Source organism: Balearica regulorum, chromosome 2 (genome assembly GCF_011004875.1).
Source record: "Balearica regulorum gibbericeps isolate bBalReg1 chromosome 2, bBalReg1.pri, whole genome shotgun sequence".
In the NCBI taxonomy this organism is placed as follows: Eukaryota; Metazoa; Chordata; class Aves; order Gruiformes; family Gruidae; genus Balearica; species Balearica regulorum.
In genome coordinates, this window is record NC_046185.1 from 12,047,677 (window position 1) to 12,074,219 (window position 26,543).

General features: G+C 42.1%; 1 long non-coding RNA gene across 4 annotated transcripts in view; it reads right to left on the minus strand.

Moving 5' to 3' along the window:
• Positions 1–26,133, minus strand: part of LOC142600306 (uncharacterized) — a 50,784-nt gene extending 24,651 nt beyond the window's left edge. For 2 of the 4 annotated variants that reach the window (XR_012833705.1, XR_012833703.1), the window contains exons 1-2: positions 25,998–26,090; positions 20,865–21,074 (exon numbers count right to left, since the gene is read on the minus strand). This is a non-coding gene — a long non-coding RNA (uncharacterized LOC142600306). Of the gene's footprint in view, positions 1–20,658; positions 20,726–20,864; positions 21,075–25,997 lie in introns of all 4 variants that reach the window. The other 2 variants (XR_012833704.1, XR_012833706.1) reach the window with 2 other exon arrangements.
• Between the last annotated feature and the right edge of the window lie 410 nt (positions 26,134–26,543).

Here is a 26,543-nt window from a genome sequence, read left to right on the forward strand (position 1 = left end):
CTAGCTTGGCAAAACCACACGGAACAAGATGAAAAATCTGTTCATTTAGCTTCCTTAGAGCAAACACATAAAACGAATGTCACACATTTCAATAACAATCGGTGTCTATGTAGTTCAAAGAAAAACTTCTGGTCCAAAGAGACAACAGATTTTAGTATACAAATTAGGAATAGCAATTGCCTGCCAAGACAAAGGAGCGCTGATGAGAACACAACATGCAAAGAAGGAAGAGACAAACTCAGATTTAACCTGCAGGATACTAAAATTATTTCTGGTCAGGTTATGTGTTGGGGAGTTAAGCCGAAATGCCTTCTGCCTGCAGGGCTCGGCGCCTGAGGAGTACATGTGATGAGATCCCCCATCAGCTCTGCAGCAGCAGCTCCGGGGAAGCCGTGCCCACCTGTCCTGGGAAGGAGCGGGCACCACGCCACAGCAGCAGAGCCTTGCCTGCCCACACTCCTCCTCTTTGCTCCCCAAAACTGTCCTGGTCCCATTTTTATGGGATATTTTTAAACCTTCAATAAAAGCTAAGGTTTGCCATCCAATCTATCATTTTTTCTAAGTGTTACAAGTGCTGGAGAAAGAAAAGGTCAGATTATCTGCAGGCAGGCAACTAGCAGCAGGAGAATCTGCCCTGCATGGGGCCTTGGCTCCAGACAAAAGAAACCCGGTTGGGAATGAGGTCAGCAGAGGTGAAACTTGCTAAATCTCCTATCTTGCTAAATCCCTCCTCTTACTAAATCTTCCATCCAGCCTGCTTCGACTAACCGCTGTCTGGTCCTCTGTGCTAGACTGGGAAGGGCAGTTCCTGGAAGGAGCTGGAGTGAATGGGAGATAGGAGGCACAGGCTCTGCCCACGATGGCATGGGAAAATACTGGGGGGGAGGAAGAGAGCCTGCCTCGCTGCGGCATCCTGGGCTATTTAAACCCGCTGACTTGTCCCATCCCTTTACTGCTTTGTACCTGAATCAGTAGCACCTGAAAACAGAAAACAAAAAAAGGACTGAGAGTGTATGCTTGGCCCAAATATCTCCATCAGCTCCTCCCTGCTCCCCAGGTACATGGACAAAAATAATTTTCAAGCTGAGTCTTTGCTGACGTATGCTGTTACAGGTCTGAACACTCAGCACCACCCCAAACCAGAGAGCGGTAAAAAGGTAGCTATAATTCTGCTCTGCCACACACCCCTGCAGTAGAATCATTTGTCTAGTTCAGCTTAAACAATGCAGATTTTTTTACATTAGAATACAACCATCTCTGTTTTGAATAATGTGGAGCATTCATTAGGCCAGCCTGCTTTTCAGCTTTGTTCTGCTACCTAGTCCAACCCTGATCCATCAAGACCAGATACAAATGGTGTTTGGGGGCTCAAGTGTGGGTGGATTCATTTTTATGATGTGTCGTACCCTGTCTGACACCTGAGCGGGGAGCCTGTCCATGCACCAGCTCAGCTGCTATCACAGGATGCTATATGTCCTGTGTGGGTAACCAGACGCTAACAGAATATAGGCAGTAAAGTCACCGTAGCATCCACTCTGGTTTAAAAGGCAAGAGCAGAATTTCCAGTTCTTTGCAGGAAAAAAGTGGGGAGTGAGACAAGTTGCTAATGAGCCAGCATGAAATCCTTTACTCCCTGGCATATTTAGAAAAATGTTATTTTTCAATACAACATGGTTTCACTGTCTCTCAGCCTCTGCCTGCAAACTACACTCTGCCTCTCTCATGGTAATACAAGCATGCCATTTTTCCTCCCTTTTCCTAACAGGCTTGACGTCTTAAGAAAATCTAGCCCACCATTTTGATGAAATATATTCGGAAGGAATTTCCTTCTGTTTCCTAACGCTGAGCAACAGAGCCTCTAAAATGCTTATAGAGAACATTTTCCTGGGGCTGCAGAGAATGAATCACACTAGATATATGCCAGATCAAATACAGCAAATAATCAGCGAGCTGGCATGCTGGCTGGCCTGAGAAAAGAGCATTTTGCTTGCTGGTCCTGCTGTACCTACCTACAGCGATAATTTTCAGGGTGCTATTCAGCAAGAGGATAGACTGTCCCACGCTATCTTCCCACTTCAAAGTCATACAAATTAACGTGAAATAGATAGCTGTGCATTGTGAGAAAGCCATTCTGCGCTTGCTCCCACACGGCGCTGAGCACTCTGGCTCGAGGCCGTGCTGTGGCTTAAGCACCGATTGTCCCATTGGCCTCAGTGGCTACCGATGGGAGTCAGTGCCTCCGAATGTCATGCCTCAAGGACTCATCTTTTAAATACCATTTTAAAAGGCATTTAGGCACCTAACTATCTTCTGCAGATTTAATTACTGCATAAATCACATCTGTGCAATAACCCCAGAGCGCTGGGATCAGAAGGAAGGTCCCTCAGCTCCCAAACAGAGAGAAGTCTTTTACTTCTGCGTTTCGCTTGCGATTGCCAGGAGGGGTGAGACATGAACTCTCTCAAAAATGGTTTTCATTTGGCACCCAGCTCTGCAATCCATGCGTAACAGGTCACAGTGAGGTTTAGGGAAGCAACTTAATGACTCTGCCCCAATGTCCCCATCTGCAAAAGGGGGTTGTCCCAAGGTTGCACTATCCTTTCTGCCAGAGAAGGTCCGTCAAAAACATGTGCAGCTCTGAAAGCAGAAAGTGATGATGAAGAGCAAAGCCACATAGCAGTTTGTGTGAAGTGTTTTTCTCTATTTCTGTGCTTGCAGCAGCATTCGTTTTTTTATTTTATCTTGCCAACTCGGCACATCCCAAACCCGCTGGCCACTATTGGCTAAACACTACTCGGGTAGAAGAGGGCAGTGTGAATAAAGTTGTGTGTGCTTTGTTCCTAACAACTAAAGGAACAGTTTAACCCAAAAAAGACCTACACCAAGCAATGAAGTCCATTTTCCCAACCTTCTTTATCAGCCATGCTGAAGCATGGCAATTTTCCTCTGTGGTCAATAGTTATTGAACTTTCATGTGTTTTTGTTCATACCTATCACCTGAAATAGGGAAAGAATATACATATACAAATAATTTTGTTCTAATTAAAAAAATACAAGAAATAATTGTTTTTATCTTTAAAGTATCTGCATTAAAATTACCTCAAGGTCAGTTGCAAAGGTGTAGTAATTATTAGCTTAACTATTAACATATCTCAACAAGCTAATTAGCTGGGCACCAAATGAAAACCGTTTATGCCTGAGGTCTAGAGGGGCTAAAATAGAAGATTATTTCAATGTTTCAAGTTAAATTTTCAAGAGAGAGAACTTCTGCCTGTGGGAATTATGAGCTATTTCCTGGCTCAAAATGAAATAAGAAAAGGCAAAAAACCCATCAAATGAAAATGATGAAAATTGCCCCACACCCTAACTCTAGGTACTGCTAGAAGATGAGTGTATCACCTTCCCCTGTCAACGATAGTGGCTATGCTTTTCTGGCAGGCTGGAGCCTGCATTTTCCTCATGGAGGCCCCACCAGCACAACCTGTCATGTCACTGAATGGACAGTCCGTCACTAGACAGGACAAATCCTCCAGTTTTCTTACCATTGCACCTTCATGGGTGACGTGCTGAGCCCTGTGACTCCCTCTGGAGCAGAGGGGACACCACCCTGCAGATGGGGATTCATCTGTAACCATCAGCAGGGACAGGATGGATTGGGCTGTGATGAAGAGAAGCCTTTGGAGTTTGGGGGCTGCTTTGCCCTGGGTAGGAAGGCCATCTCATACCAGACAGCCTGTGTCATGTGTAAAAGAGACCACTACAAGCTCTTCAGAGAAACTGAGCCCTCTGGACAGGGAGGGGCAGAAACGCACGTACTGCCAGGTCCCACCTCGCCTTCCTCAGCAGTGGTGCCTGGCTCTGAGGAGCGGGCAAAGCCGCATCGCAGCTGCTCTCCCACTCCAGGACCCTAACGCCGCACTGGCCTACTCTATCTGTCTTCAACCATGTCCTGCATGAGGGGTCACAGCTGCAGTGCAGCAAGACAGTAACTGTGACCCACACTCCCCATTGCCATGGGGCCAGTGAAGCAGCCCATGACCCACACACAGCCTGCAGCCCAGTGCATCCCTGTCTCACTCACTGGAAAATAAGGTGTGAGGAGGTTTGCTCACTGGTTCTGGAAGAGGAACCCTGTCATGATTACAGACAAAGAGGCATAAAGTTTTATCATGCAAAACCCTATATGTTATCCCTCCTGCTAAAGGAAATTCAGCTGCTTACCCACAGCTCTTGTATCCTCATTTTGTGGATATGACAAAAGCTCATGTTACTTAATTCTTGTTTTACAACCACCACGTGCCCCAGCAGCCCAGAAAGGCTCTGCCTCCCAGCCTGCGGCAGCCAGCCTTGCAGGGCAGTTGTTGCAGTCCTGCGATAGCAAGGCACACCACAAGGCAAGCCTGGGTCGTGGAGCCTAATCCATCACTATCGTAGGCACCATGTCACGCTCATTCATCTCAGAAATGTATCTAGCACCATCTCTCAAAACCTGATGTAACAGCCTCTGCTCTGTACACACTCAGTGGGAGGTTGACAGAAAAGCCTCTCGTGTTTTTCCAGGGCAAAAGTCTTTCCAAGGCTGCTGCTTTACTTGTTGTGCTATGAAAGATAACAGCTTCATACAAAAATAAATAGGTTTGCAAACTGTTCCAGGGTACTAACATCATACTGGTGTAATATACATGGGGTCTGATGCAAAGCAGCTTTTTAGCAAACAAACCATCCTCATGCCTTCACCTGATATGAGTGCATTTTCACAGAAAAAGCTAAACTTGCTTTCTTCCGTTTAACAACTCAAACCCAAAATAATTTAGTTAAAAAAAATGAACCTCCAATGAAAAGCTAAACCATCAAAATATTTAATTGAAATACAGCAAGAAATTCATTCCTTACCAGCTGTTACTGATGGAACTGAGTCAAAAATTACAGCTGGGTTTAAGGAAAGAACCTGACAATTTTATAAAACAACACATGTACTAAGGTAGTAGGACCCACATGCGGCATAGATTGAAGGAACCAGAGCGAATTTCGTCCATTCTCCTCCCCAATGTCGGATGTGAACAAGTTTTTAGGGCCAAGGAATGAGAAAGTGAGGGGATTTGAAGAGCAGCAGCCCCACGGCCCCCTCTGCCCTCCTGCAGTCCTAGCCCCTGTGCACGCTCCCAGCACAGCTCCTGCTGGGTACCAGCTGCCAAAGCCACACTGGGAGAAAAGGAGGCAGGAGTGGTTTCATTTGTGCTGTGGCTGCTGTTGTCCATGTTGAGAGAAGATACCAGGTTTGTTAAGGGAAGGTTTCCCCTCCCTTTGAAGCTCTGACCATGTATCAAGGCATATCAGGACTTGGAAAGCCATGAGATCACCACGGTAAGATACTCACCCTGAGGATGCTTAATCAGACTGATCGAAGCAAAGAAATAGACAAGTGTCCACAATAACAATTAAAATGCGGGAGAGACTCTGTGCACGGACCAAATCTCTGGTCTGTTTTAATCCCAAGAGCTGGGCTTTCTGTTCCAAACAGTCCCACAACCTGATCCCCATGGTGAGCCCCAGGGCCTTTTTGGCCAGACTGTAGCCCATTCAGATTGAAAGGACTGGCCGAGGACTCTCGATATGCAGCTTCACTTGCAGCATGATAATGCTTTATCCGCAGAGATCAGCTGTACCCTGTTTCCAAGTATCTGTTGCACAATTAAATGGTATTCAAACAGGTCTATGCAAGACTGTAGTTATGATGAGTTTATAATTATTTTTTTAGCTGAAGCGGGATTAGCCTCTTAGTTCCTTAAGTATAAAAACACTTTTATGATCAGATATAACAAATGTCCGGATACACTTCTGAATAAAACTTGGGCTATTATTGGTCACTTAATGTTCCCTTGAGGATGCAGTCCTTATAAATAAAGTTCATAAATGAAACAATTAACCTTACCTTTAACCAGATCTGAAAATAAAAAAAACTGGTGTGGCTTCCAAAGTACAGCTTTTATCGGCAGCATGTGAGCATTTTTCCCATGTTGCTTTAAAAGAGAAACAATGTACATCTGAAATAGCAGGAAAGATTACTTTTTAACTAGATTTTGTGGCATGCAAGGGAGCCTCTCCATCACAAGAATAACAAGTTTGGGGAGCCTAATTTACATCTGAAATGCTTCAGGATCCTTTGTGATCTAACAGTTGTGACCAAATCGAACTATATGAAGAGATAAATTGCATGCGGCTTACAAGCACTATGACCACAAGTGAGTGTTTGGATTTTTTCTGAGCTATGTGTGTTTTAGCAATGCCATCTGGATACCACCAAACTGGTTCTGAAGAGCAAAATACATTGCCATAAAGCAGAGACTTACAAATAGTAACTTGTCTCCCGTCCAAGGCTGCGTGTCAGGGCTCCCTTGTTTGCTGCACGCGTGTTTCAGAGCGTATTGTGTAGGAATTAGCCAGACTCGCCTCTGTGCATCCAGCAAAATAAGTGTTAGTAGGTTGGGCATGGAAATCAGAGGTGGGAGTGGTGCAGTGTAGGGAAGCAGTGTTGGGAAGGGAGACAAGAGTTGTGGGAAGTGTTATCTGAGAGCTGGGAGGAGGGGTAGGGAGCAGGGAAGCCAGACATTGCCCGGATTTCTCACACATCTGGTGCCTCTCATTTTTATAGGTGGCAGATACAGTGACAACACTTGGCCATCCCTAAAACCTGAGGATTAGCAGCATAAGAGGAATTTAATCTACTGACGGGTCTAAGCAACGTTTCAGTCTGTGCCATTTGGGGGTTTCTTAACGCTGTTGGCAGCCCAGCAGCAGTGAGAGGCCCCCGGTGAGCTTCCCAGCGGGGAAGCATCTCTCTTTGATATACAGGGGGAATTAACTTTGGCTCCAAACACCTTTCAAGTTAATGGACGTGAGGGTCATGCAGCAGAGCAGTACCTGGCACAAAACCATTTTGTTCAGCTCTAGAGCGGTCTACTTGACTACTCACTGCTCTCTCATAAATAATCACGCCCATGTGTGAGGAGGCACTCTCTTCAATAATCTGAAAAATCTTAGTCTCCACCATTCACACAGTCTTAGGAAAAGAAGAATAATTAGAAGCATTAAATCTGAATCATCATCTTTATCCAGAGATAAAGAGCATTGTTAAAGCTTTTAGGCTTAAAATTAGTGTAAATCTTTGATGTCTCTGTGACATCTGCCTTCTATTTCATGAGCCTTTGGTATGCATGCAGATGGACTAGCAATTTTATATTTATGTGTAAGTATAAACATGCATACATATACATACATGCACACACTAAACCTCCTTTGTCTTTCAGAGAAAAAAAAAAAAAAAGCAGCTCACTTTCACTGCAACAGTGTCAAACCTGCAAGAAAAGGCACCTGACTACTGTCTAACACACTGCTTATCTGATCCTGCAAAAAAATAATCAATGAGGAAACACTTTATTGTCGTTACCAGTCACTGAGTTACCAAACCTGAATCTACGCAACCTGGCACCTTTTCCCATGAAATGCAAAGTAGGATCAACTTGCTACTAACCAGAATTCACTGTCCTCAGAGGTCCTGTGGGTCCCTTTCACCCTCTGGGCCAGAGCTCCTCCTGCAGCCTTGGACTACTGTGCCTTTTATTGTGACGGTATATGGAGCAACCACAGCCTAAAGACAACTGTTGAGTGGCTTGAAGAACTGTTCCAGGTGAATAAGGGTCATATCTCCCATTTTTTTCTCTTGGGCTTGATCTATGGGAGTCAATGGAAATGTGCAATTTTCAGCAAAGGAATTTAAAGTCTCCTACAAAGAGATGGGGGAGAGAAGGAGCACTAAGTTTCTTTCTCCTGTCTTAACTGAAGTTAATAACTATTCCACTTATTTTAGGAATGGAAACATCCTTTTGCATTTAAATCATTAAAAAGTTGAACTGACTCAATTATCAAGTATATTCCCACCATGTAGACCATTCTAGCAGCATAACAAACTCTATCAAGTGGATAGAAGTGCAATTTATTCTGTTCATCTGTATAGATGACTCCCCATCACCAAAGAGGTATAACATTTAATGGAGAAAGAAACCCAAAGCATCCAAAAAAAGCAATTGTCTCTTTGAATACTCAAGAGTAGGGTGACAGTAAAAAGGATGACAAAGCAAGCTCCTTAACCAAGATTTTAATAAATATTGCACAAAATTGATGAGGCTTTGGGCAACATTGTCTAGTGGCAGGTGTCCCTGCCCATGGCAGGGGGGTTGGAACTAGAAGATCTTTAAGGTCCCTTCTAACCCAAACCATTCTGTGATTCTATGAAAATTAATGAGAAATTCCAAGCACTTATACAAGAAAAAAATTGTTCCCCCTTGATAAAACACACATAACTGCTAGAGGTGTCTGAGAGGTATTCCTGTCATAGCCCATGTTTGATCTTCCTACCTGAGTTTAAACTCACATGCTTCAATTCCTTGCCTTTTTGGTTTATAAATGTGTCTCTTGGTCTCCTTTTTAAAGAAAAGGTCAATGTGCTTCACTTAATTAATGTCATTAAGTAATAAAAAAAAAAATTTTTCAGCTTGTGTAGCTGAGCAACCGAAAGGCATAACCTCCATTTACCTCACTTCCACTTTTTGAACATCAGTAAAAAAATATGAATGCAGATAATCACAGACAATGAAGAGAAATATCTAGTAGTCTGTCTCCAGGATTGTTCCCTACAGTATATTTCCCAACATTTTTTCCCAATCATTTTAAATTACTCATTTAATAAGCTAGCTGTTCCTTTCTATCCTAGGGGAGATTGTTTTGCAGTGCAAGATGTTCATGTTATGAGGGTCTTATCCCATTATTCCTAGTTATATATTCTTGTATCAGTCTGCCCGACTACCCTTTCACCACCCTGCTTTTTCATGTTTCTGTCAATACAATAAACTGATCTTGCACCGATCAAAGGAATGAAGTTGTTACTGGTTTCCTTGCCACTCTGTCTATTCCACTCAGGAGGTGTGATTTAATGTCACGTACAGTACCAGCTAATCCTCATTATAAAAATGTGGCTGATTGTTTAAATACATGAAGATAACACTGTTTACAAAACTGATGTCAGTTTAATGTATTGTGTTGCTTTCTGGTTAGTAGGTGGGTCCCCCTCTTTAAAAAGTGAGACTGTTTTTCCTCCAGTCATGAAATTAAGAAATTTTGCACCAATACGTAATATTCAAATTGAGCAAGGATTTGAAGTAGGGAAGGTTGCTTCTATTAAGCTTTATAGCTCCTTTTTCAGCTCAGATTTGTAGTCAGAAGCCAAGACTGAATACAAACGTTTTAGTTTTGATGCAATGACCTATTGGATCATAGGTCCCAAGGAGAATTTGAAATGGGATGAGAGTTTAGAGTGCAGTTGTTAGGTGCACCTTTAGCCTGTGGTTAATGCAAGGCCCCCAAAACCTGTCCACAATGTTCCCTTCATGGTTATGCTGATGTTCCCTTCCATCAGCAGAGCCAGCCTGGGACCCGGGGTATAAACTAGATTGAGCTATGCCATATTCCAGCTGCTTCACACATCCTTAACTCATGTTTTATGTGAGTTTATATGGCACTGAGGGCACTATTTTAGCAATGTCCAGTTGCCTGTTGATAGCATGGCCATATCCAAGTGACAAATAGTCTTCTCCTGGGAGATATTTCAGGATGTTTCTGTTTAGTTCAGCAAATAGCATCAAAATGTACAGAAGCTGAATTTCTGTTCACTTCAGTAATGTGATATTCTACTGCTGACAGTCTCCCGGGATGGCTTGTAGTCAACTGTCCAATCCGATAAACCAATGATATGGGCATAAAAATGAAGCAGAGTCAGATAGCCACAAACGAAAGAGCTCTGCCAAGAAGACTGACAAAGCACTGTGCAGGGCCTTGGTAGTATAAACAGAGAGGAAAAAGAGAAATTAAATAGGCCTGGGATGTAGGAATTTTCCTAATCAATACCTCTACATCATTTCCCCTCCCTGAAAGCACTATTTGCCTCTGTTTAGTTCTTCCAGGCCTAGCAAGATCTACTGGACTATGAGCGAGATCCTGTTCTGTGGAAGTTAATGGTACTAATCACATCATTTTATTCATCTGAAATTGTGCCCATTGCTTGAAGCATTCAAGGGCAGACTTGCCAGGCAGAACTGTGCCGTCACACAAGACGTTGGAAATGTTCATGATACCCAGCAAAACATTGCCGCTCTCCTTGTGAGCGCTGGCCTCACCTATGCTTCCTTTTGCTGCCATCTGTCATTCCCACCTTGCTGAAGTGCTGGAAGTGCTGACCGGTTCGCAGGCTTTCCACAAGTCTCTGCCTGAGCAGAAAGTGCTTCTAGCACAGGTACCTCAGCCCCGACCGGCATGCACAGAGGCCCACAGGCATGTGCAGAGAAAGGTTACTGCCCTCATCAGAGAATGGGAAGAATAAGAAAAAAATTAAAGGTAACTAACAAGAAGAAATAGCTCTCCTATGTTCCTCCTATCACAAGTTCTGCATGTGAGATCTCCTGAGATGTCACTGCTGTGTGCTGATGACAAATATCATGCAGATAAACTATGGCAATGGAATGATTTTTTCCAATTTAATTACTTGCCTGGGCTGAAAAGAAATATGTTACTTTCTGACAAAAACTGATCAGCACAAATCTGTGAAGACTTGATAAACCAGCACCGAAATAGCTATTGTTTGACAAAGTAGCACTCTGAAAACAGGCAGCTGTGGCACAAACACAACAAACCCATCTCCATCTGAAACCAGAAATGCCATGTTTCTGTGAGCAGTGTCGCCCAGTCTGATTTCAGCTGGTATAAATCACTGCCCTGCTACTGACAGCGAACGAAACCAATCAGTTACTTCATTTGTACAGGACCGTGCCCTTACTTCAACTTGCATTGGATTAAAAGATGTAGTGAAAAGACTGGCATTGATTCACCTTGGATTTTAATATAGCCTGAGATCTGGCTTTAAACATCAGCGAGAACATAGTTATCGTGATTGGTCTATCTAATCTCACACACAAATTCACAAGTACGATTAGACATATACATATATCCTCTCCACACATGCATAGACGTTATGTCTATTATGCACATGTACCCACGCCACATTCATCTGACAATTAGGACTGCAGGAAAACTAAACACAGTGGCAAGCTCTGCTGTAGAAGTTGTTATGAGGAGTCTCTGCCTGCATAAAAAGAAGCTGCTTTAGGATCCAGGTTTCTTTTTAAACTGTAGTGGCGGTCAGACATCTGTTTAGAAGCAGTGTTGAGTATTGAGTTTATGATGGCGACATTACATAAACTGAAGTTTCCATCAGATTTGGCACTTACTACCTATAGCGTACTCCATCCAATCTAGCCTCCCGTAAAATGCCTTTCTAGGAAACCACCATGCTACAATCAAAATGTATCTATCTCTTCACAAAGAGAAATAGCAAATTAAAACGGTAAAACACATCACTTTTAGTGCTGAGCTAGCCTTTTTTCTGCTCTCTCAGTAGGTCTTTCCAACTCCACTCCCGCTGGTCAGGACTTAAATAAAAAGTAAAAGAAAGCCATGCTTTTCTATGCAGTCTCTGCTGCAAACCTATCTAATCTCCTACAAAGAGATAATAAAGACAGACTGTTTTGTCTTAACATGAAGCCTAATTATTGTAAGTCAAATTCATCAGAAGGACTTTGAGTGAAAGCAGAAATTGATGTCAAGTTGAGTGGTTCTTCAAAGCCTTAGAGTCTGTTAATTTGGAAATTCAGAGATCAGCCGTAAGGGAAAACAGGGAAGAAGCTCAAGTTCTCCAACACAGTACTTCTGCGTGCCCCATCTCACCATGCATAGTGCAAACAGGAGCAGCTCCAGGAAACTCAGTGGAAGGAGTCTGTCAGCATAAAACACTCTCATACGCTCAAATATGCCATTATTTTCATGATCGTTCACCGTTAGAGATAAGAAACCTTGGCAAACGTGGGTAGCAGAGGCCTGAAGCAAGACACATGACCATCAAAATACCTCAACCTCACAACTCCTCCAGGTACCTCAAGTCTTTGGTGGATCAGAAGACCTTGTACCTTGTACACACTGTTAGCAAGTGACATGGTAACACATTTCATGGGCAGAGGTGCTAATTTTGTTCAGGTTTTTTTTTGTTGTTCTACTCAGAGTGAGTCAATTAAGAGCCAGAATACCTGAATAGGGTTCAGCTCCTCTAGAAGTAACTTAAACTAGACATTAATGCATATTTTTCTTTTGCAAATAGCTGATGTCCACAGTGAACTGAGTGCTGTATAAAAGATGCATAAAGGAGATGAGCCTGCTTTAAAGAACTTGCACTCTGAGGACACAAGAGGTAAAAAGGGGGAAAGAATAACAGCAAGGAAACAACAAACCACTGCGGCCTAAAGCTTGAGACTAACCAGGCACTGATAATAAAAACTGTTAGAAACACAATACACTTGCTGAGACTGGAAGGTGACATATTTTGTACTGATACAAGGACAGTTTCACACCAATTTCAATTCATCAGTGGAAGCTTTTGGCATGATATATCATGCCAGAATTATAGTAGCAAACCCAAAGGAAGAAAAAAGAAAAAAAAAAAAAAAAAGGGAGAGGAAGACCTACAAACCTTCCTGCCTCCAGGCATAAGTGAATTTTTCACTCATGGAAGCTGGGAGGAAATTTCTCAAAGGTTAATTTTCAAATTGCCACTAGCTGTGAAACTTCTTGTCTCCTCCTTTGAAGCAGCTGGTGCTGTCTGCTGCCAGCTGCAGAAGACTGACCTTCATAAACCTTGGGTCTGACCTGCTCTGGCGATTCTCCTTGTCCTATATATTGCAGAGTGGGGAAAAAAAAAAGTCTGCTGTCACCCAAGAAACCACAGACAAATATGTTTTAATAGACAAGGTTATCCTTTTCTCCTTCCTCCATGAAAGCTTGGAAATAGAGCTGCTTATATCAGGGATTTTCAAACATCCCAAATGTTTAGAAAGTAATGTATGACACCGAGAAGTCTGATAAAAAAAAGTTCTATTCATCTTGTAGCATAACACCACAACAAGGGGATATTTAATAAAAAATGTTAGTGCAATGAACGGAATTTGAAATTGCCTTAAAAATCTCATCTCCACTTTGACGATTACTCAATTTCAGCAGCCACTTATTGCTTAACACACAGCACATCAATAGAGATTATTGCTGAAACAACAATTCCTCTTAGTCAATCCTAGCAGTGGCTGAAATTTTCCAGAGCAAAACAAATTATTCACACTGATGGGTCAATGATTGTCTGTAGAGAAGGACAGGTAACAGAATCTTTTCAAAAGACACACAGTTTGGACCACTAAGTGTGTCAAATATGTTTTCCTTTTCCAACTTTACAAAACACCAATGCAGCAGTTTCTAAATGCACTGTGACTTGCTAATTCTCTTGAAATAGAAGATAATTATATTAACAAGTGACAAATCAGATATTATTTTCCTAGCAATGAGAAATGTGGCTCTAAGGCTCATAAATACGCTTCTGATCTCTATCTGGAATCCTTGCCTCATTACCCACAGCTACTTTTTGTACAGGACTATTTTACTCTGAATATGCATTTTAAGCCCCAAATCTTTTTTTGGTGGAAATTGTGTTAGTTCTTCTAATTTCAATAGAACTATGCCAACCTGCATCACCTATAGATCCAGCCAGAAAAGCAAAAAGAGAGATGAGACATATCCACTGTTTTAAGCATTCAGAACAAAGTTTAAACAACACTTAATGTCAGGGAAAAAAATTTTAAAAAGCCAGAGGGAAAGTTCTAGACACAAAGCTGATTGTTCTCAGTCAGGGCTTTGCTGTTACAGTGCTGAGTGTGTAGCCCCAGATCTGTATGCACTCCTCTGGCCCAGCCCTTCCTAGAAGGAGCATTTTGTGGGAGGACGCCAGGGTCCTGCAGATGTGGAGGTCTGTCTTATACACCCAGTCTGGGAATAAAGTGGATGAGTCAGAGTGCAGATGGCAACTTTGAGCAATTCAGAAGAAACTTCATTACAGAAAATGTCAGCAGCAATTTTAGTCCACACCACAAAAATTGGGCTCTTGGCAAATGTTTCTTGAGACAATTTCTTTCCATTTATTTTCATCACTGTCTTTTTCTACCTTCTCTACTAAACATCGATTCTTCTCTGCAACTTTCACACCACCTGCTTCTGGCAGCTCACATGCTACCTGAGTCGTAGCAGGAATCTTGCCATGATAGTCCTTGAAGGGTTTATTAATCCTGGAGCTACTTACTAAAAGAAACAATTTTAAGTGCCATAAATGTTGCCTATGCTCTTTAGAAAGAGAGATAGCAATCCCTTACTATATATATAAGGAAAACCACATTCATTTAAGAAAAGCGGTAAATGCCATCTCTGTCCTTGCTAACAGAAGCACATCCTTGAAGAGACTTTTTTTGATGAGTGTCCCTAGCTGAGAGTTTCTTAGCCTGTGAAGAAGGGGGAAGTCACAGCCGTGTGTAAATGCAGTCAGTGCAGCCTCCTGACAGGTATGAGGAATTCAGTTTCTTCAGTCAGGTTTGCTCCTTTTGTGGATACTCTCTAAACCCCAGGTTTTTCTGTGGTATAATTACTATTTTTACCTGTCAATATTGATACCAAAAAGAATGAGTTTTAAAGGATGCCATGCAGAGAAACCTTTGTGGTGGCTTCACCATGGGTCATTAGTTTGCGCAACATCCATGGTATGTATTGCCCCTGCGGTCGATGCTGATCACAGAGCTCCTGTAACACCATATGCTGGTAATGAAAAGCAAACACAGACATTTTCATGTGACTGGTATAAAAATTCCCCTCGCCCATAGGATGCACTCACAGATGGCTTTGCGAGGCCCTGTGTCAGCCCTAACTGATTTAAACAGGTGCTCAGCTTTGAGCCAAGAAGAGTGTCCATTGTCTGCCTTATAATACCAGACACGTTATTCACATCTGAAGAGGATGGTGAACAAGGGCTCCTGAGAGAGCCGAGCAGCTGCAAGGGAGGAGGCTATGAGCTTGGATCATGTACCAAAACACATCAAATCTACTGTCATTCAGTTCTGTAATAGATCCATGAACAGTTCCCAGGACCGTAGTACCACAGGGGACAAATCTCCCAGTCACTGCACCCAAGTGACTGTGCAGTATCATCCAAATCATACAGTAGGTATCTTATATGCACACACATGCTCAAACACACAGTTATAAAATCCAAAACACTGTTTCTGAGAAATATTCACATTTCTCTTCCACCCCACCGCTGTCCTTTAAAACTCTTCAACAACAGCTCAAGTGAATATCCTGGGAAATGGCTCACTGAAGAAGACCCCACACAACTTGAATTCAACCAACACAGAACCCACCTGCTCCCAAATCAGCCAGCTTTATCTTGAGTGAAGGTCAAGATAAGACTCTGCAAATGCAATGATCACCTTGGCAAGTAACAGGAAACACAGGTGCCACTCCAAACTCAAGCATTGCTGCCAAAAGCCTCTGGATTTCCAGGGGAGCATGACCCAACGGCACCAAACAACAGAAGCGCCAGCTCATGTTTAATCATGCCAGCAAGCAGAGCCAGGAGTGACACGTTCACTTCTGAACCTGCCTGCGACTTGCTCTGAGAGTGATGTATTGCACCAAGCACCCATCTGACTCCTCTCTCCCAGCACAACAATGACTGATATTCCTGGATTACTTTCTCCTGACACACTTTATGTTGAATAACAGTAGGTACACTCACGGTTCATAATACTCAGTGCTGTAGCTGTTCCTGAAACTCTTGCTTTGAAGTAAAAGAGGAGGAAAACAGCAGGAACATTTTGTCCCAGGAGGATGAGGGTTTACTTTGCCTTTTTTTTTATTCAAATCTTTTCGTGCAGCTCAGAGGAGCTATACCAATGGAATATAATAATAAGCGGGTACTAAATTCTGTTGAAATCATTGATAACATTTCTTAACAGTAGTCCTGGATTAACCTTTCCTTTTCAAAGATGGGGGGTTGTACTGGGTCTAACTGGGATGTAGTTAATTTTCTTCATAGCGGCTCATGTAGTGCTGTGGTTTAGATTTGTGACCAAAACAATGGTGATAACACATTGATGTTTTACCTATTGCTGAACAGTGTTTGCACAGCATCAGAGCCTTCTGTTTCTTACCCTACTTCTCCCCACACCACTGATTAGACTGGGGATGTGCAATAGGCTGGGAGGGGACAGAACCGGGCAGATGACCTGAACTAACCAAGGAGATATTCCGTGCCATGTAATGTCGTGCTCAGCCACAAAAACAGAGACAAGGGGGGTGTAGGGAGGTTCCCCATCTTTTGCTCAGGAACTGGCTAGGCATTGGGCTATCTGTGGGAGGTGGTGAGTGATTGCCTTTGCATCACTTATTTTGTTTTGCTTTCTTCCTTTCTTCCTTTCTTCTTCCATTTCTCCTCTGCTTATTAAGTGGGGGGTTTTAATCTTATCTCACTTTTCCTCTTCATTTTCTCTCCCTCCATCCCACTGGGAGTTGGGTTTGGGGGAGGATTGAGTGAGCAGCTGTGTGGTGCTTAGTTGCCTACCAGGGTTAACCCACAACAGTGTTTATAATTAAAAACTTCTCACTTCATAGCATACAGCCTTCTGCCACTGGGAAATGCCTGTGACCAGTGGGCCACACTGTCACCGGCCCTCAGCAGCTGTGCAACTGAGTGTGGACAGGGTACGGCAGTGACCTTTTCTCCAGGGGGTAACCATGCCACATCCTAATGCTTTCCCTAATTGCAGCTGCAGGATAGAAGGAGAGGCTGACCGCAGGGTTCCGGCCCTTCTGCTGCGCACAGCTGAGGAAAGCCCTGGGTGTGTGGTTTCAGGCTCAGAGAAGCTGAGTTTTCTTGCCCAGAGCTGAGGAAGGCTGAGAGGAATGCTACAATGCTAGAAGCTCAGTTGGTGACTTTTCTAATTATGTCACCAGTGTACCACTATGCAGTGTTTTCCCTCAAAGTCCAGCTCCCAGCATCCTGTGATTACATTAGAATGTCTTTTTCTTGTTAAAAAGAGAAAGTTTTAAACCTTAGGGTCACACAGGAAAGCTAGATAATGCAAAGCTCAAAAAAACCAAAGGCAACCAAGATCATAGAATCACAGAATGGTTTGGGTTGGAAGGGACCTCAAAGATCATCTAGTTCCAACCCCCCTGCCATGGGCAGGGACACCCTCCACTAGACCAGGTTGCCCAAAGCCCCAGCCAACCTGGCACTGAACACTTCCAGGGATGGGGCATCCACAGCTTCTCTGGGCAACCTGTTCCAGTGCCTCACCACCCTCACAGTAAGGAATTTCTTTCTAACATCCAATCTAAATCTACCTTCTTTTAGCTTAAACCCGTTACCCCTTGTCCTGTCACTACCAGATCAGCCTCTCATTTAATTGCATATTAAGGACCTGATATATGAAAAGTCATATGTGATGTTGTTGGGGAAGAAGTGAGGAGGGACAGAGCAATGGCTCCCAAGCACTTTGAGCTAGAAATAAAGTTGGACTGACAGTTTGGTTCTTTGTTCCCATGTTGTGTCCTTGGTGGAGGACGGTGATAGCATTGATCTGGCATTATGTACAATACAGGGCAAATGTCCTTCAGTCACATTGTCAGACACAATGAGGAGGGCAATTCACACTTGCCATTGGAGACTATTAATAGTGAAGGTGTCCAGCTGCTCTGTGACCAAAGTTAAGGATGCAAAGTCTCTATAAAGCAAATGGAGAGAGTCAGGTTTCTAATCAGATGCAATAATATGTAAGTTATTTAATATATATCATATGAGTGACCCACCCACACCCACAGTGAGTATATAACATGTAAAAATTTACCAGTTGGTGTTTCCATCACCCAGAACAGAGCAAGAGACAGTGACTACCTTTATTACCTTAGTTACTTGCACTAGTTTAAGATGAATTATTTATAGAGCAATCTATTTCGTTGGTCATGGACCACATTCTGCATTTAATTGCTTCAGTGTAAAGTGGAGTAACTGAATGGCATGATTAGAAACACTACAGATTCACAGCAGCCTGAGAGCTGAGTCCCTGCTCCTCCCCATGCCCCACATCCAAGGGTCACAGCTCCAATGGCCTAACAATGATTTCTTGTGTGGGAGCAGCTGGGCACAGAATTTGGATCTGATGAAGTTCATAAAAGAAAGAAAAAACCTAAGCAAACAATATACAACTATTCTTAAGCTCTAATGAGTCAATCAAGAAACTGCCACAGATTACAAGATGCAATTTAATTGGCCAGAAGAGTCCCAGACCTTGGCATTGTAAGCAAAGGTAACCAGCAACATATTAAAAACTCGCTACTTTGTAATTAACCTTTTAAAATGTTTTTAATGAAGATTAAAGAGAACAAGACTTCAGAGGACAGGTCTCATGAGGAGCAGCTGAGGGAACTGGGGCTGTTTAGCCTGGAGAAAAGGCGGCTGAGGGGAGACCTTATTGCTCTCTACAACTACCTGAAAGGAGGTTGTAGCCAGGTGGGTGTTGGTCTCTTCTCCCAAGTAACAAGCGATAGGACAAGAGCAAATGGCTTCAGGTTGCACCAGAGGAGATTTAGATTAGATATTAGGAAAAATTTCTTCACCGGAAGAGTGGTCAGGCATTGGAACAGGCTGCCCAGGGAAGCAGTTGAGTGATAAATACCTGGAGGCATTTAAAAGACGTGTAGATGTGGTACTTAGGGACATGGTTTAGTGTTTGGACTTGGCAGTGCTAGGTTAATGGTTGGACTCAATGATCTGAAAGGTCTTTTCCAAACTAAATGATTCTATGATTCCAAAGTCCTACAGAAAATTATGGAATACCTATGCCATTGATTTCATTTGTGTGGCATGGCAAAAATAATAAAAATGGTCTTGCAGGCTTATGAGAGATTCTTAAGGACAGAGTAACACTATTAATGTATTGAGTCCGGCTTGACAGCGTTATTATTACAAAAAGAACCACACTTGGCACACTTGCTACACATTCCTCAAAATGCTCCTAAGAGAAATATGCTCTTAATATTCTCACACATTGCCTCCAATTGTGGGTTTCTGTTATGCTCATAACACTGCATTTAGGTATTTCTGCTCTAATGTTGTGAAATAACTTGTCTTGTTTACTTTCCAGCAATTAAATCAGACCTTGAAAAGGTTGCAGGGTGAAAAAAGGGAGTAAAATGAGATAAGTTAATAGTAGTTACAGTTTATATGAAGCTACAGTGGTTTCCTGCTTATGGGGAGTCCTTGGTTATATTGTTCTGCCTTGATTACTTCAAAGTTTTTAAGCAAATACTTTTGTGTAGCCCCCTGCTCAGATACATCGAGTCCCTTTGCTCCAGAGGCAGCAAAACTCACATTTCAAGTAGCACTGACAGATAGAATAAACACAGCATAGACTGCTTTAACCTTTAAGAGGTCTCTGACATATGTAGATATTTATGTAAAAAGACAGTACAGAGGGAGATGCAGAGTAAAATGGAAATGGAGAGAAATACAGAGAGCACCAATGTGCCTATGGCAGCCACACACCTCTGCCTTCCCAAGTTCTCCCAGCTTTGGAAACATTTTGCCACTAGCCAAAATTTCAGTTTTCCCCAATGCCTGAGTAAAGAGATTGAGAACAAATACTCTGCCCATCACCCTTCCTGCTCCACAGGCCTTAGGGTCTGGCCCATGCACAACACTAGGAATGTCCTACAGGTGTCTCGGTGTCTGCCCTCTCTGCTTTCCCATCGAGTGATGCAGTCTTAGCCATCACCCAAATACATTCACAACTAATGGCAGAAGAATGGCACAGGCTTCCTTGCACAATCAGTGGACACGTCCTCAGCGCTGAGGGCAAATTAGTGCCACATTTGTGGTAAAGAATCACAGAGGGCTTGGGCTCGGGCTCCTGTTTGACTCTACTCTGCTTCGTGGAGGCAACAGATATTTTGTAGGATAAATCATCATGCAATTATTTGCAGAATAAAATGTTTCATCCTGTGCATTGGAGCTATAATGCAGAAAGCAAGGATGAGACTTGAATGAAAAATATAACCCTTGTTAAACAAATTAGAGATCTACCATATATTGTGCAAGTCCCTATAAAAACTACTGTTTCTATTACATTTGCTCAATGACTTTGAATTTCTGAATGAAGGCATGCATGCAAGTGGAAGAATCTTTTTCAGGAAATTTAATTAACTTTCTCTCAGAACATTCTAAGCAAAAGCATATGAAATAGGTGCGCTTAAGTCAGTGTGTTTCCCAGAAAATATTTCTAGATTCTTCTAAGGAAGCTAAATGATGCATTTGTAGGAAAAGTAAAAAGAAAAAAGCCAAATGCCTTTTGGTAAGTAGTAATTCTGTCCATGACTTTTACATATCCTGAAAAAAACCATGCGGGATTACATCAGCTGATATTTTGGAGTTTCTTCACAGAAAATGTCCATCCGCATGGATCATTCGGGTCTGGAGGTCAACACACTGGTTCTTAGCTGGGATACAGCGTCATTGACCACGCAGGCCATCAGGCTCTCCCCTCCATGCGGGTCCCATCAGCTGTGGAAGACCTGAGTGGTAAATGGGAATCCAGCCACGCAGAGAAATGTGCCTTTCAGCAGCTCACATACCCAGCGGTCAGGCCCAGGAAGATATCTCACATTGACCACGAAGACAGACAGAATTTGTGAGCAGTATCTGTTAAACAAAGATTGATATCTTATTCTGCAGTGCTAATACCAGACAGATAAAGCAGAGAGGGAATGGGGAAAGGTCAATGGCAGATGTAGAGCAGACACCAGTAAATGCACAAATTCCTTGGATTCAAAGTACTTACAGCTGTAACAAATCTTGGATGTCCTGTATTGGATACAACAGGGTTCAGGGGCTGGATTTCAATACCCATTCAGATGTAAGGACTGAAAGCCTGCAGGCTTGTCTCTTACTTCACTTGAACCAGGCTGCTTCCACTCTCTCCTACAACCATGCGTGCGTGCTCAGGCTTTTACACTCACTGTCAGATCACGTTTACATGTTCTGTGAGCATCTATGGGTAAAATAGGTGGTGACATTATCATTTTAAGCACTGTATTTGTAATTTCTTTGAATTCAAGTGTAAGCTGGGTAAAGTGATTCAATAATATAGGGAAGGATGAGAAAGGTGCTCCTTAAAACTGGAATTTAAGCCTACCTGAAATCAAGTTTCTAAAATTGAGGACTCCAGTCCTCCAAGTGTTTCTTTTTCATTTTTCTGTTTGTGCAAACTCCTAGCAAACCAGAACTCAGAGTGCCCAAATGTAGGGTTCATGCTTTTCATTTGACCTGATAAAAACCATGGAGTCTAAGAAAAGCTGATATTTCAAAAAACAGTCAGTACACGTCTCCTTATCTTGCCAGGAAAATTAAGGTTACGCTGTTACCCTTACCTTTACACCTCTATTGCCACGTGTCAGTTTGGTTAAAACAGAGGCTTTCATAAAAGTCCTATGCAGGATTTTTAGGAGAACTAGTCCATGCCCAAGGTATCTAAATGCTGAACATCTGTCTTACAGCACCTCATAATCCAATAAAAGTCATTCAGAGGAGCTGCTTTAATACTGAAAATCAAACCAACCAACTCAGACTTTCAGCAGTACTTGCAACCCTCTGCATTGGAAATGACCTCTTAGATTTCCACCTAGCAAGCTCATCCAGTTGGTCCTGCTTTGGGCAGGAGCTTCGGCTAGAAGACCTGCAGAGATCCCTTCCAACCTAAATTATTCTGAGTCCACAAAAAGCATATCAATTGTCCTAGTACCCGTGCACAGGGGGGGTCTCAGAGGGATGCTGTCACCCGTTTGAGTGTGATATACCTCTGAGCTCTCTTTTGCTGACCTACTTTCCTTCCCCACTCCCCCAGCTGGAGTCAAGATCAGACACAGCCACAATAATTCACGCTCTGGCAAGTGTTAGTTGTAACATCCATTCCAGAGCAATTATTAGGCAGCAGCATTTAGAGAAGCCCTAAGATTTCTCTGCTATGTGTCAGAAGCTTCACTCAGTACCACCCAGTGGAAAGGCAGTTTTAAGATTCCTCAGTGCACATTTCAAGCTCATACTCTTCTTCTAATGTTTTTCACAGATAGCGTCAAATTCTCTGTCTGGCTCCATGCTAAGGTCTGGAGAGTCTAAATTCTTCTGATTAGAAGTGAGGATCACTTCATCTCTCAAGGATTTCTGCCTTGCTGACTCCCCTCCTGCCCCAGAAAAGCAAAATCCTATTATCAATTTGTAGATTGCATTGGCAGGGTGGGTGCAAGGTTTTTTGTTGCCATGAGCAGATAAAAATTACATCCATCCATTCTTATCTCTCCTAAGGTAAACTATGCATGTGTAATAGCAAGATATGTGATAGCTGTCCCCTGATTTCTACCAGGCATGAGCAGCCAAAATATTATAGTTCTTAGATGTGAGTACAAAAAATAACCTCTTTTGTTTTGGACTGGCTCCAACTTTATTAGGCAAACTCCTTTCCTGCAAGTGAAAAAACACTGAGTCAGAAATGGGGCTGGTACATCTTCATTCCACAGATCTCTGGCCATTTTGTATTTTTGTTTTTTCATAAAATCATATTTAAATTAAAAAACAGCTTCCCTCCAAGTCTTTTGCTTTCAGCACAGTGAACAAGGCCTTATTTTTCCACCAAAATAAAGCAAGATAAACCTATGATCAAAACCATGTCCTCTGTGCCTTCCATTTCTTATGGTCTCTTTTCTTTTTTGCTCTGTGAGATACAATTTTAAAAATCTTCATCTCTCTGCATCACTCCCATTTTTGTCTCTTCTCTTTTTGGAGCTTGCAATTAGCTTTTCCAAGCTGTACTCCAGCAAAATGCAAGGAACTTGGTGTAATTAAAGGGACCAGAAACAACATGGAAAATTGAAATATTTTACTTTAAGAAGCTCAGGATCTGTGGGAACCTGCCTCATGAGTTTTGAACACCTGTGATTTTGCAGGAATTTAGAAAAAAAAACCCCAGGATTTAAGCACCAATAGCTAGAGGTGGGACAAATCACCTTGTAGCTAAAGCCTAAGAAAACCAAGAACACTTCAGAAAACAAGAACATGTGCACTGTTTCAACTGTACCCTGATTTTTAAGGGTATTAAGAGTTGATCCTTTCACAAGACTCAAAGTCTTGATCAGAATTTGTTCAAGCTGGGGGAGTTTAGATCTATAACTGAAAAAGGCCAGGTGTGATTCAAGGTAGACCCTTACATTTTCCTTTCAACTCCTTCACAACCGTTTAATTAAAGTCCCCATTTTAGGTGAAGTAGTGCTTGTGGAGATTAGTTGCTCTTAATTAAAAGCTACATACCAAGTGCTAGAAATTCCTATGTCTCAAAGAAACAGACTAGAGTTTTACAAACAGAAAAGAGTTTTACTTCTAAACTAATGCTTTCTTTTTAAAGATTTGGGGGTCTTACACTACAAATATAAAAACAAGTGATTGCAACAGCTCCAAACTTGATCCCTTTGTGGATAAAACTGAAAAGCAAACATAGATTTTGCAGTGGAAAATTACAACTATGCACATGATCAGCCTTCAGCTCTTGAATTGAAAAGTTAGAGGAGAATTAACTTTTTCTTAGCATCCCTTAAGGCATATTTGCGCCATGGGACTGAGCGGCTGGTATAATGCCTCTCTCCTCAGTCTCTAACAGCATTTTGTTTCCAATAGGCACAGTGCCTTTGGACACAGAGCAAGAACAGCTATTCCTGAGAATATGGCTGCAGAGCTCACCAATACTGGATTGTTTGTAAAGAGCAAACCCAAATGCTCTATGTTCAGGGAGAAAAAAAAGTGCTGTGAGTGTGTTTGACACATGCCTGGAAGTGCAAAGAACTAAGGAAAACTCCTTTCTTCCTCTTTTTCCAAGTGTTGCCCATGACAGCTGACAGGTATTTTCGACCATTTATTGTGGCTGAAATATTTTACGATCTTCTATATATTACTATTATTACATTTATTTTCCTCTTGTGAAACTTTTCAACCTAAAGAAAGTCCTCTTCGCACCCTTATACGTACCTATATTTTACACTTCCCATGGACTTTTGCACTACTCCCACCTTTTTTCACATATATGTTGTTGTGAGTGTTTGTAATTTTGAAATTTTTCCTGCAGCAAGGCATCCCTTTTCCGCCCACTGCCCATGCAGCCCTCTCAATTAACTTTTGTCATTCCACAAGAGGTGGAAAGTTTTCCATAATAAATAGTAGCCAGCATCGACTAGATCAGAAGCTCCTCCAGTGCTGACACAGGTCTTGTCTCCGGTGGTGAGCTAAGCATCTTGTCTCCCTGCCCTCAGTCCTTCAGCTATTGCTCCACCATGGGGCAAGAGCTGTTGTGGAGTTTAATCAGAAACATTGGGGCAGGCTTCCATGTATCTCAGCTGCTTCCTTCCTGAGCTGTCAAACTAGGAGAAGACAATCTCCTGCGACTTAACAGTGAAGATTGTGTCTTGGTAAGAGACTGGGAGCCTGCAGAGACTTAATTTCCATCCTAAGGAAATATTTCAACATGTCTAAAAGCTCTGAGCAATCCTCACTTTTGGCAAGGCAATGGCTGAATTTAGAGCTCTCAAGCAGCCAATATTCCCATTAGTCTCATCAGAGTTTTTACCAATAGAGGATGCCCAAATAGAGCTATCCAAGTATACTTGCAGGAGATTTTTCTTGAGAGTTTTTGAAAGAAGTTTGACAAAGATGAGGAGAAATGGTACCTTAATGAGTAGCCAGAACCAACACATGGCTGTAAGTAACAACGAACAAACAAAATAGACTTTAAGAATATGTAATGCCAATCATTTTGACATTAAAGCTAATATTATATATGTTGTTGACACCAGATGATAATTTGATTAAAAGGGGAGAGAATTGCACTGCATATTTCTGTCTGGATAGAATAGGCAGATTAAATCTCTTAAACTTTGCCAGTGCAGAGACTGACTGGTGTAAGTTTACATGTAGCATTAAGAAAAAAATGAGTTAAAGCAGCTGTAAATGCTGGGAGAAAGTTCTATGCTAATCCTCCAAAAAAAATGAAAAACTCTCCAGAAACCTCTCTGAACTGGATATCATTGGTTCTGTGTCTGTGTATTGTGCAATTTTAAATGTTCAACATTTCAAAAAATTTGCAATCAAACACAGAAGTAAAGAATATGCAGTCATCCTCTGAATGAAGATGTTTCTATTACACTTCCATCTCTGGCATATCAGGCATGAATTCACAGTATTACACAAAAATGCTAATCTCTTCAGCTATTAAGGATAAACAATCATTTCATTATAAACACTTTCCAGTTACCTTGTCCAACTTTTCTGAAGTTACATCAGTCTCATAGAATTGATCGTAACTCTTAAATTTTACTGGTCCACATAGAAACAAATTAAAACATATTTCTGAGGGATACAGGTAGAAAGACAAAGTAAAATAATTGGGTCCTTTCCTGCATCTCATGGAAATCCTTACATTACAATATAGCGCAGGTTCTCTGCTGGACACAAAGTTGGGACTGTGTTCTCACAATTCTCAGATCCGCATATAGCAAAGGAGTCACAAAACAGGGCATAGAGCATTAGTCAGGAATCCACAAAAATTCAAACACCTGGGAAGAAAAAAAATCCCTCAGAAACAGAATTCAGAAATAAAAATCAGAATGTCTGGGTCCTTTTTCTGCTAAATTGTCTCTTTTTTTATAGAAAGTTTGCAAGTATTCAGCTTCTTCTAGCCTAATCGGTGCAAAAGTGAAGCTCAAGATATGTCAATACAGACCATATGTGCAGCGTTATTCAGTGCTCAGTGCTTTGGGTAGATTATGGCAGGATAGAAGCCAGCTAGTTACATTCTAGATATAAAGAGAATAAAAGCCTATACTTCCTAATTTAAGGCAGTTTAATTACAAGAAAACTAAATGAATATACACTTCACCTTTTCAGACTTCTCTTTTACAAGGGAAGCCTCTTCCGGAGGAATCTTCTGACTGACAGTTCAGAAAGCTTCCCAGAAAATACGGTATTGTGAAATCCTGCTGTATTTGGACTATGTTACCCAAGCTTTCAGCCAGAATTACAGTTTCTCCCCCTCCCAACAAAGCAGCAGAAAAGTCAGGATCTCCACCATTAGTTTATGCAGCTGAACTTGGTAACTCTGCAACCCTCATCCAGTTGCATGGAAAACCTCCTGGCTTAACCCAGGTGCAAACATTGACATGGCCCAGAGTACCAGGTGATCCTACCTCAATTCCCAGTACCAAAAACTTGCATGAGTAAACAAAGACAAATGCCTGAGGAACCTTTGAGACTGACAAGTTTTCAGATGTGAGCGCACCTAACAATCTCATACACTTGGAAGAGTAGGAAACCCTCTTTCAACACAGTGAACAATGCATACAACCAAAAAGTAAGACAATTCACAAATTTGATATTGATGGAATATAGAAAAAAACGTGGGCCATAAGATCAGCTCTGAAGAGCT